Source organism: Panthera leo, chromosome D1 (genome assembly GCF_018350215.1).
Source record: "Panthera leo isolate Ple1 chromosome D1, P.leo_Ple1_pat1.1, whole genome shotgun sequence".
Lineage (NCBI taxonomy): Eukaryota > Metazoa > Chordata > Mammalia > Carnivora > Felidae > Panthera > Panthera leo.
The window spans coordinates 4,687,226-4,698,311 of record NC_056688.1 but is presented as its reverse complement, the minus strand read 5'-3'; the positions used below and the strand labels follow the sequence as shown (position 1 = coordinate 4,698,311).

Below are 11,086 nucleotides of genomic sequence, written 5' to 3'. Positions count from 1 at the left end.
AGACTAGTTATATACTACGGAGCTGGGGGGAGGGAAGTTTCCAGTGAGACTTTCATATGCTAAATAAGACTCCCAGGATACTGGAGGCCTAGCTTTTGTCAAACTAGGGTTGTTTGCCCTCTAGCAAAGCATTAGCATTAAGACACAGGGAGTTCCTGGAGAAATGTTTCACTCTGTTGGCCTCAAGAATCTGTCAATGGGCTGCAGGTTATAAGGAAATTTAGTCCTATCTGCCATTTCCTTCTGCCTTAGTTTCCTACATCACTATGGAGGGATGTTGCTGGGGTTCTAGGAAACCAAGTCCATAGGTTTCTGGAGATTACCATTGCCTTTTTCTCGTGATTTACTAAGGTATTTGTAAATAGATGGAGACAGGCCCTGCAGGACTATGATCTCTGTTAACCATTTGTTTTTCTTTTCTTTTCCTTTGTTCTTGGGCAGCCAGGAGTGCCCAAGGGATATCACACATATCCCACCTGGGGGTGGGGGCGGGGTGTTTTAGGCCTGGCAGCTTGCCTTATGCTCCCTCATCATTTTCCTCTTGTGTTTATCTGTATGCATGTGTATCTGTGTCTGTGTCTCTGAATGAGCATATATCTGCTGTGCAAATCTCTGTGTCTGTGACTGTATTATCTGTATCTCTCAGGTACACGTGTCCCTGTGAGAGTATCCGTGTGTATCTGTGTTTCGTGTCTGTGTATTGGTTGTATGTGTGAATTTGCTGTCACTTTGGGTGTTTCTGACCACAACTGTGTGTGTGTTTTCTGTGTGCCCAGTGTGTGTAGGGTTTGCTTCATGGGAGTGTTGCACATGTCCCTGAGGATTATCCTACCCGTTTTATGGAGCTAAAAAACTGTTCAAGGTCACCTGGCGCATCACTGCAGGGACTGAGATACAAACCTGAGTGTCTGTGAAATCGAGTTCAGCCTTGTTCCTCACCCTTTGCTGTAAGCAGAGTCTGAAACTCAAGGAAGCTACAGGAAAGGGAATGTTTGAGGTAAAGAAAGGCCCTCCAAACCTGATTTGCCTTTTTCACTTCTAAACAGGTTCTTCATCATGAGCTTCAGGGGGTCCCTGGACCCAGCGGGTGTTGAGTGGAAATTTTGTTTGTGCATTTTTCTGGAACAAGAAGCCGTAGGTTTCACCAGTTTCTCTAAGGAGTCCCCCCCAGAATTCCATGTTATTCAGGCTTTCAAGAGAGTAGCAAAGTAGGTTATCAGGACAGCTACCAAGAACTTGGTCAGCACTACTATCTGCATAACCCCTGGGTTTCTCCGGAGTACTGAAATTCCTGAAAACCCAGCCCAAAACCAAGGATGCTTTTCCCCAAGGCAGTCCTTCCCAGGGCATGCAATGGAGATGAGAATTCTTAAGAGGCCTCCATATCCTGGAAAAGCAGTCATCAAAGTAGAGTCCACTCACTCTAAGCACCACATAAAATGACTCTGCATAAGGACAGGAAATGTGAGAACTCCTGTGTATGGTCTTTAGTTGTTAAATTGAGGAATCAGGGGTGCCTGGGTGGCTCAGCTAAGTGACTTCAGCTCAGCTCATGATCTCGCGGTTCGTGAGTTCGAGCCCCTCATCAGGCTCTGTGCTGATGCCTCGGAGCCTGGAGCCTGCTTCGGATTCTGTCTCCCCCTCTCTCTGCCCCTCCCCTGCTCATGCTCTGTCTCTGTCTCTAAAAAATAAATAAAATGTTTAAAAAAATTTTTTTAAATAAATAAAGTGAGGAATCAATGCAATAGTGGATGGATGCTGGTACCCTCACTTGAGATGCCCACGTCAGACAGGGAGAATCAGGAAGCTCAGACCAAGAACAGTGACTGGCAGTGGCACCCTCACTGGGGTATGTTGCCCATATTACAGTTATGAGCCCCCCAAAAGGAGATAAGCAGATGCATTATCTAGGGTTAGCAAGGCTAACCATCACTAAGCAGGCACATGGCTTAACCACCCCTCCTCACCCCAGCCCTAACAGAACCACAGGCTGAAGAAAATACTGATAGAGGAGGCACAAGAAAACAATTGTGTCGACTCTCCCCTTCTCTTCAACAGCTAGCTTGTCACAAGGCTAAAAACGATGTCCTATTCAGATCAAAGCAAAGTCAGCCAAGAATAATCAAAACTCTCCTGTACAATATTCAAAATATGGACTGTTTATTAATGGTAAGTTTCTTCCTCAACATATATCATGCTTTGACATTAGCTAATGATTCCATGACATCATCATCCTTACAAACAAATTTTAAAATAACATTGACTGCACCTTCAGCTCAGTTTAAAATGTGTTATTATGTATGCTTTATAATGTACCTAATAACTGTTCACTGGTATTATTAGTACAACAAATGTGTACGGATTAGGGTACATACTAAAAAACATGTGAAAATACGTGTCCATAAAGCTTCATAAATAAGACCATGGAAATCACCAACTGTGTGCTGTAAGTCAAACAAATTCCCAAGGATTTGCCATCTCTTTGTGGCACCTAGTTTGGGTGCTTCTCAAACGATGTGCATTCATGCTACCTAGGGGCCTTGATAAAATGCAGATTCTATTTCAATAAGTCTGAGGCAGGGCATAAGATTCTTCTGCTCAAGCTCCCAGGTCATGAAAATGAGGCTGCTCCACAGGACACACTCTGAGTACTAAGTCCCTAAAAGAACTATAATGGTAACTTTTAAGTGTCCGCTTTACTGGGCCACAGGGTGCCCAAATATTTGGTCAAAGGTCATTCTGGATGCGTCTGAGAATGTGCGTTTGGATGAGATGAATGTTGACATTCAACAGACTGAGTAGATTGCCCTCCATTGTTCGGGTGGGCCTCGTCTAATCAGTTGAAGGCATGCACAGAACCAAAGGCCGACCCTCTCCTGAGTAAAGGGGAATTTTCCTGTCTGACAGCCTTCAACTGCATGTATGTATATATAAATAGAGTTCTCTTTCTCTGGGGAACCCTAACTAATACAGGTACCTTACTAAAGAAACTATACTTTTCCTTGATATCACTTGTCCCAGTTCAGAACAATTAGGTTGAAACATTGCCACTTTTTGTAGTCAAAAATGATTGAATATTGGCAATTTCATAAGGTTCAATTTAGTGTCAATTTCCTTCTAGATGTACTTGTGTGTTACCTGTCTTGGGCCATTTGACTGCATTCTTTGAGTGCAGGGATTGTGTCTGTACTGTCACTACTCTCTTATAGCTCTCAAAATAGTGCTAGGGGGGCGCCTGGGTGGCGCAGTCGGTTAAGCGTCCGACTTCAGCCAGGTCACGATCTCGCGGTCCGTGAGTTCGAGCCCCGCGTCAGGCTCTGGGCTGACGGCTCGGAGCCTGGAGCCTGTTTCCGATTCTGTGTCTCCCTCTCTCTCTGCCCCTCCCCCGTTCATGCTCTGTCTCTCTCTGTCCCAAAAATAAATAAAAAATGTTAAAAAAAAAAAAAAAATAGTGCTAGGTATGCCGTAGGTGCTCAATAAATATCAATTAAATGAATATGTGAATGGGTGAGTGAATGAATGAATGAATGAATGAAAGAGGAGATACTTTTTTTGTAAACTGGGATGTCAGAACCCAGAATCCCTTTGTGCCAGATACTGTTCTAGGCACTGAGGATACAACAGTAGAAGAGATTTGCGAAGTGTCCCCGCACTCCTTACTGTGGACAGTAACGTAAAGAGACAGATAATCAAGTAGCAAACCAGGAAATTAATAAGTTAATTTTAGGCTGTAATGTGAAATGAAGCAAGTACCACCAAGCGATGGGCTGGTAGGGGCTGGGGTGGGGGGGCAGTGGTAACTGAGCCTGGGTCGTCAGGGACGACTTCTCAGACAAGGTGACACTGGAGCGGAGATCTCAATGGCAAGGGACCCAGCATGTGAGGTCTGATGGAGGATAATTCAATCCAAGCCAACACAACAGCTCCAAGGTAGCAATGAGCTTGACATATTTGAGGAACAAAAAGAGAATACGGCGTTCCTTCACTTTCCAATTACAGCAAGCAAATAAAAGACCCCAACATTCCCAAACAGAGCTGAGAACCTCCTCATCTTGGTTCAAAGCTTCCAGGAGTCCCGAGGTCTAAACCGTGTTCTGACATTTAAACACTTGACTAGGATTCCGGAGCATTTTCTCTTGTACCAGAAGCATCTTTCAGTCTTCCAAGATCTCAAGGGCTGTGGGCAGAAGGTAACTTTCTGGAGTGGTGGTTACGGGCAAAGCTCCTCAAACCACACTTAAACTTAAAATGTGTGCTTTTTATTGTGTAAAGTATATCCCACTGAAGGGGACTGCTAAAATGCAAGGACTCCATTGCCCAAAGAGAAGTAACCCGCCATGAAAAAGGATATAGACAGACTACTCCATGGGCAAGAAGACGTGCCTGCAAGGGTTTCTCCAGGCTGGGGAGCTGGTCAAAGCCAGAGGGTAACCACAGACATGCAGGAAAAAGGGGAAGCAGGAGGAAGAGAGAAAAGGCAAAAGAAGGGAAGACATTTATCGCTTGATGTCACTTCTTTAGAAGGGACTCCAGCTCTTCTGAAGTGTGTTTGAAAAGCACCCAGGACACGGTGCTGTGTAATGTGCCACTTGGATTTCTGATTGTTTGAAGGTGGGCAAAATAATGGCATGTGTTCCCTCCCGGCCTCAAGTGTATGGAGTGTTAACAGGCATTCCTGCCCCCAAGGTCATTTCTCATCAATGCTTCCTCCAAGGGCACTGGCCCTGGCAGGGGCAGATGCAGGAAACACTCCTGGTCTTGGTCTTACAGCGGCTCCTGGAACTGGCCCCCCTGTACGTGTTGCCATTTGCAGAACAGCAAGCACTTCTTTGTGATCTGAGAGCACGGAAGTCCTGCACGTGTCCGCTCAAAGGCCGTGCAGCCTAGTGGTCAAGGACCTGTGCCCTGGCCTCAGACTGTCCAGGTTGGAAGTCTGACTCCTCCATGCCCCAGGGCCTTGTTCATCCTCACGGAAAGAAATCTGTGCCTCTTCAAAGGCACAGGCACACTGTCCTAAGGCCTGCCTCACTGGGGCAGGACCTGACATTAGAGGAGAATTTATACCCAAGCTCACGGCAAAATAGAAGGCTGGACAAGAGTTCTTTAATATCACCCAGGCCAACACTTTGCAAGGCATTCAGGGTGGCCATACCTGGGTCTTCTCTCCTAGTCTCAACCTGTCACCCTCCGCTGCTTAACTCTGAAGGAGTTAGGAGCCTTGACCAATGTCACACAGCTAAAAAGATACAACAGAGCGAGGGCTAGGTACCCCTTTGGCAGGTAAGGGGTAGAAAATTCCAGTAATAAGGGTGATGGCAAAGGGGTAAAAGTTGCTGAGCAGTGACCATCAAGAGGTCCTGTGCTAAGGGCCTCCCAAGCCCAGTCTCAGTGAAACCCTCACACAAGCCTAGGACATAGGGATCACCATGGTCTCATTTTACAGACAAGAACCTAGAACTCAAAGAGGTGAAGTCACTTTCTCAAGGCCACACAACTCTCAAGTGGCCAGGCTGGATGGAAATCTCCGGCCATCTGACTTGAGATCGGCCTGACTGCGTCTCCAGGCACTGCAGGGACCAGCACTAAGGGAACTGGGTGGGGGGTGGAGAAGGAGGTGAACCTGAGAGCTTCCTAAAGAGGGAAGTCACCCCTGGGAGGCAACCAACAGCTTCCCTGGGAAAATGCATGTCGGGTGTTGTCAGTTCTACCAATTTCTCAAGAGAAGTCAGAAATTGGGATTTCTATGTGAAATCTCCTTGGTTCTAAGTTGGGTTTAAAACACAATATATAACAGACACTGAAGAAATTTCACAGCCCAGACACAGTGAGCCTTGACTGGATCTGAGTTTGGAAGCCCAAGCTCCAGAGGACATTTGTGGCACGACCAGGAAAATGTTACCGTGATTGGCTATTTGATGGTATCACAGAGTTTCTGTCCTTCTTGAGTGTGATCCTGGGACTGTGTTGTGTGGGGGAATGTCCTGGTTCTTAGGCGATCCACGCTGAAGGATCTAGGGATCAAGTGCCACGTCTGCAACTTCTTTTCAAATGTTTCCGCCAAGAAACAAAGGAAAAAGAAATGGAGGGAGAAAGGGAGAGAGAAAATGAAAATGCAGAGTGTGTACTAAAGCAGATATGACAAAATACTAATAATTGTGTGGTCTGGATTAGTAACTCTCAACTGGGGGTGATTCTACCCCCGGATGACATGTGGCTATGACTGAGGACTTTTTTTTTTTTAACTGTCACAATGCACAAAACAGCTTCCCACAACCAAGAATGAGCCGCCCCAACGGCAGTTGTACAGGGAGTGAAAAACCCTAAAGACATTTTTATTCTTCTTTCAAGTTTTGTCTTTTGTATGTGTAAAATGTTTCAGTTAAAAAGAGAGAGAGAGAGAGAAACTTAAAAATAAAAATAATACATAAATAAGGGCGCCTGGGTGGCTTGGTTGGTTGCGCATCTGACTTCGGCCTAGGTCATGATCTCGCCGTTCCCGGGTTTGAGCCCTGTGTTGGGCTCTGTGCTGACAGCTTAGAGCCTGGAGCCTGTTTCAGATCTGTGTCTCCCCCACCCCCTCTCTCTCTGCCCCTCCCCTGCTCATGCTTTGTCTCTCTCTCTCTCAAAAATAAACATTAAAAAAATTTTTTTAAAAGAATACATAAAGAGCAATACCTTGCAGACCAAACAAAACATGTCTGTGTGGTTGGGTAACCACAGCTGGCCACTGTTTGCAGTCACTTGTTCTGATACAGAGGGGCAGGATATAACGCTGCTGTGGCTGGTGAATGAGGGTCTCTGCAGCTCTGCCTGTATTGTGGGCAAGACCCCCGCAGCTCCTGGAATTAGAGACTTTCTCCTGTTTTCAGGTACCAGTCGGCCCAGAAAGGAGCAGCCGACATGCCCAGGACTCTGGGTCTGAAAACTGACATCACAGAGGCCTCTTCTGGGATACCACAAGTGCACGGGGTCACCAGAAGCAGTTGGTGACGTGGGGGTGCCTTCCGATGAAATGAGAATGAACCCTTCATCTCAGTGACCGGCACAGCCCAAGACAAAATAAATTAAGAGGCTGTGGCCGAGATGTTAATTTCACCCGGAAGCTCTCAGGTGGCTGGGTACACGCCACCCAGGTACCCCCTGACCTGTGGCTGGGACTTGAAACGAGTAACTGCATACACAGTGCAACATGCATTTGGACGGTCCTTGGGGCAGCCCCCAGCACCACAAATACACAAAGCAGAAATACGTGCAGAAAACACACAACCAAATGCAAATAAGAGAGTGGCACTGGATTAACGCATCCATCTCCAAGACTGAAATAGTCCCAAACTCAAGAACAGCCTTCCTTAAACGTGTAGGCCACTTTCGAGGCCCCATTCAGGGAGGCTGTTACGTGCAGATTTCTGGGGCACATCCCAGACCTTTACTGACCCGGAATCTTTCCCTTTCCGGACAGAACACGGGAATATACAACCCCACCCCCACCCAAAGCTCACTCAAACTGAAAACACAGTTGAAATCAGGGGACTGGGGACTGCAGTTTTATAACTAACTGGGTGACCTTGGAGAAGCCACTCAACCTGAGCCATGATTTTCTCATCAATAACTGGGAACTGATAGCACCTGTCTCCTAAGGTGGTCACGCACACTAAAGGAGTGTTTGCACACGCATGCACACAAGTGTGTATGTATACACACACACACACACACACACACACACACACCTCTAGTGCAGTGTGCCTGGCAAATGTTCCTTCCTTTTCCGTAATAGTAACTGGCCACACACTGGAAAGCCTAGAGAGCTTTACAGAAGTACACAGACTCAGCAACCCTAGAGATCCTGATCTAAATTGCCTAGGGCGGCCCCTAGCACGGGGTTATTTTGGTTTGGTTTCTTTTTTAAAGCACTCCAGGTGGTCCTAAACAGCAGCTGGGGTTGCAAACCACACTGGGGAAACTGCCAATAAAAATCAACTATCAGGGGCGCCTGGGTGGCTCAGTCGGTAAAGCTTCCGACTTCAGCTCAGGTCATGATCTCACCGTCTGTGAGTTCCAGCCCGCGTCGGGCTCTGTGTGGACAGCTCCGAGCCTGGAACCTGCTGAGATTCTGTGTCTCCCTCTCTCTCTGCCTCTCCCCCACTTGCACTCTGTCTCTCAAAAAAAAAAAAAAAAAATCAACCATCATTTCTCTTCAAGAGAATGTACTTCGACCACATTCTGGAATTGCCCAACTGTGTCCGGGGAGAGCCTTGTGTCCAGGCTGTTATCAGAGGCGTGGATGCCCCGAGATTCCACCCCCAAGCAGCCCTTTCCTGGTCCCTGCAGAAGTGGCTGCAACTGACTAAGCTGGAGGGATGCTTTTTCTCCAGACAGAGCTTCAAGGTGGCAGGACAGGAACAGGACTCCCTCCTGGGCCCTTGGGTGGGCGGTGGAGCGTTGCCTCAACAGGAATACCCAGGTCACAAAAAGCCTGAAGATCACACATCACCATCCCCCGCCACAGGCTCAGGAGAGCCGCCCACCTTTAGCTCAGCTCGCACCTTCCCACCTCCCTTCTCCCGCCTTTCCTACCCTCCTCCACCCCCCACCCAAACACTCAGGGGGGCTCCTGGAAGCGCTGGTTTGCAAGGGAAAGGCTCAGTGGATACTTCAGCAGAGTATCCGAATCTGCAAGGTTCTCTCCCGACCAAGGAGGCACCCGTCGCCTGCCGCAGTCCTGCCTGGGTACTCTTCCTTCCCCTTAACACAGACCCCGGGAAGCTACAGGGACTGAGGGGAAGTGAAACCCCCGCCGGTGGGGCTGGCGACAGGGCATCTTGGGGGTGCAGGAGGTAGGCGGGGCCAGCGTGTTGCTCTCTCAGTCGGTCAGAGTTTCATGAATCCCCTCGAAGCTAACTTTTGTGTTTCAAGACCCCAACACCCACCCACACCTCCCTGCTGACCCAAACCAAGAGGAACTGCCTCACCTCTTGCCCCAAATCCCTCCCCTCTGGGGGGGGGGGGGGGGTGGGAATCATCGGATACTCTGAGTATAAATAGAAAATAATTACTAGTGAGTTGGTAATGTTCCTTCGCCTATTTTGGGTGGGTCTCTGTTCAGGTTTTTTAGGCAGGCGCACGGAGCTCGTGCATCCACGCGAGCACACATGGGCCTCCGCCGGAGGTGTGGGGAGGGTGTGTGTCTGTGTGTTGGGGGGTGGGGGGACATATGGAGACCCCGTTGCCCGCATTCGGCAAGATCGAGCTAGCTAGCGCCCAGCCATCCAGCTGTCCCAAGATGGCCAGTCGATCTCCAACCCCGCCCGCCCAGACCTCAGGCCTGCGTCGCGTCTGGGGGCTGCTTCCCGGTGGCTGTGTCCTCTGCCTCCAAGGTTACTGGATTGTGCGAATCAATTTAGACACTTTTTCAAGAAGCAAAATTAAAATCGCTCCATTAATCCCCAAATGCCTTCTCCCATCTGCTGCAACTCGCTCCCACTAGGACTTGCATAATGAAAGTTGAGAGAAAGTTGAAGGAAAGTTGAGGAATCAGGGGGCAGGAGGGGGGCTCCCGCCCTTGGAGTCCGCGCCAACCCCTGCAAGGGGCGCAGCGCGGGGCAGAGGCCCTGGCCCCCAACAGGGAGAAGTGGAGACAGCGGAAAGTGGGGAGGGGTCCGGGTGGCGGGGAGGCAACCAAGGTTCTAATTCCAGGGACCTGGTAGCTCAGTGAAAGGCGGCGGCTCCAGGCAAGGCTTTTGTTCTCGCCCTCCCCTCTCTCTCTCCACCTCCTTTTCGCCAGCCTTGTGAGTTGCAGGCTGCACACACCCCTTCCCTCCCTCACACACACCTCCTTCCCTGCAGGGCCCGCCTGCCCTGTTTACCTAGAAACTAGCATCTGGAATCCGAGGGGTTGACCCCTTGCCAAAACCCAAGACTCCGGGGGCCGTGGGCTTCCGGGCTGTGTGTGTCTCAGATCCGCCTCAATCCTAGGCGGGAGGGGGCGGCGAGAGGGTGAAGGGGGGTGGGCAGAGACCACCCCCCACATACACACACGCGCTCAACTCCACACCCGTGCGGAGCCCAGCGCCCCCTCTCCGCGCTCGGAGCGAAAGTTGGCTTCCCGGGCGACCTCTCCCAGCGGAGGTGCGGGCGGTGGGGGACGCGCCATTGCCCACGGAAAGGTGGAGAAGGAAGAGGAAAGGTGGAGGGAGAGCGGCGCCGGGAGGGGAGGCGGGGGGTGGGGGGAAAGGGTTGAGCCCACCTGGACACGTGCTGCCTTTGCCGCCCGTGCGCTTTCTCCAGCCCCAGCTTGAAGATGCCTACAAGCACAATGACGTCCCACCCCGCAGATGATGAGGGTGGTCTTGTCCTTCGTGGGGTGGTGCAGGGGGTCGTCCTTGCGCGCGGGGGCGGGGGGGGGGGGCTTGCGGGTGTTGAGCCACAGCGGAGTGTCGTGCTTGGTGCAGGTGCTGTGCCTCAGTCCCGCTTCTTAAACAGGCGGCAGAACCGGAAGTCACAAGTCCCGCAGCAGCAGATGAAGTCTCCCGAGTGAACGGCTGGTCCCACTGGCCCATGACATCGAAGTAGCTCCGGCAGAAGTCCGGGGTGGGCGCTCGGGTAGGGCGCTGGTCTGAGACCCCCGCGCCCTCGCCGGCCCCTCCCCAGGCGGCCCCAGAGCGGTTGCCCCCCCCCCCCCCCCCCCCCGCCAGCACTACCACGCAGCCCAGCTGCGCCAGCTGCCCGTGCCCCGCTCGCTCCTGCGCCGGGCACCCGCGGGCGCACAGCTCGGTGAGGAAGCAGCCGAGGAGCAGCCGCAGGACGCGACGAACCAAGTCTCCCAGCCTGGGCTCGGCCGCTGGGCCGCCGCGTCTCGCGGCAGGCGGGCAGCCGCGCGGGGCTCTGGCAGCTGCGCGGAGCTCAGCCCTTGTTCGCCTCCCGCGCGCCGCACGCCGAGGGGGAGGGACCGGGCGGGGAGGGGCGCGCCTGGCGGGGCGGGGGGAGGATGAGTGGGAGCAAGCGCTGGGTGCAGCTCCGGGCGGCTACGGGGAGAGGCGGGGGCCAGAGGGCGGCGGAGAGCTGGTCTGGCCGCGGCTCGTCTAGGCCG

At 51.3% G+C, this 11,086-nt stretch overlaps 1 pseudogene; it reads right to left on the bottom strand.

Moving 5' to 3' along the window:
• Positions 1 to 4,911: 4,911 nt before the first annotated feature.
• On the bottom strand, positions 4,912 to 10,853 carry LOC122200307 (annotated as a pseudogene).
• Between the last annotated feature and the right edge of the window lie 233 nt (positions 10,854 to 11,086).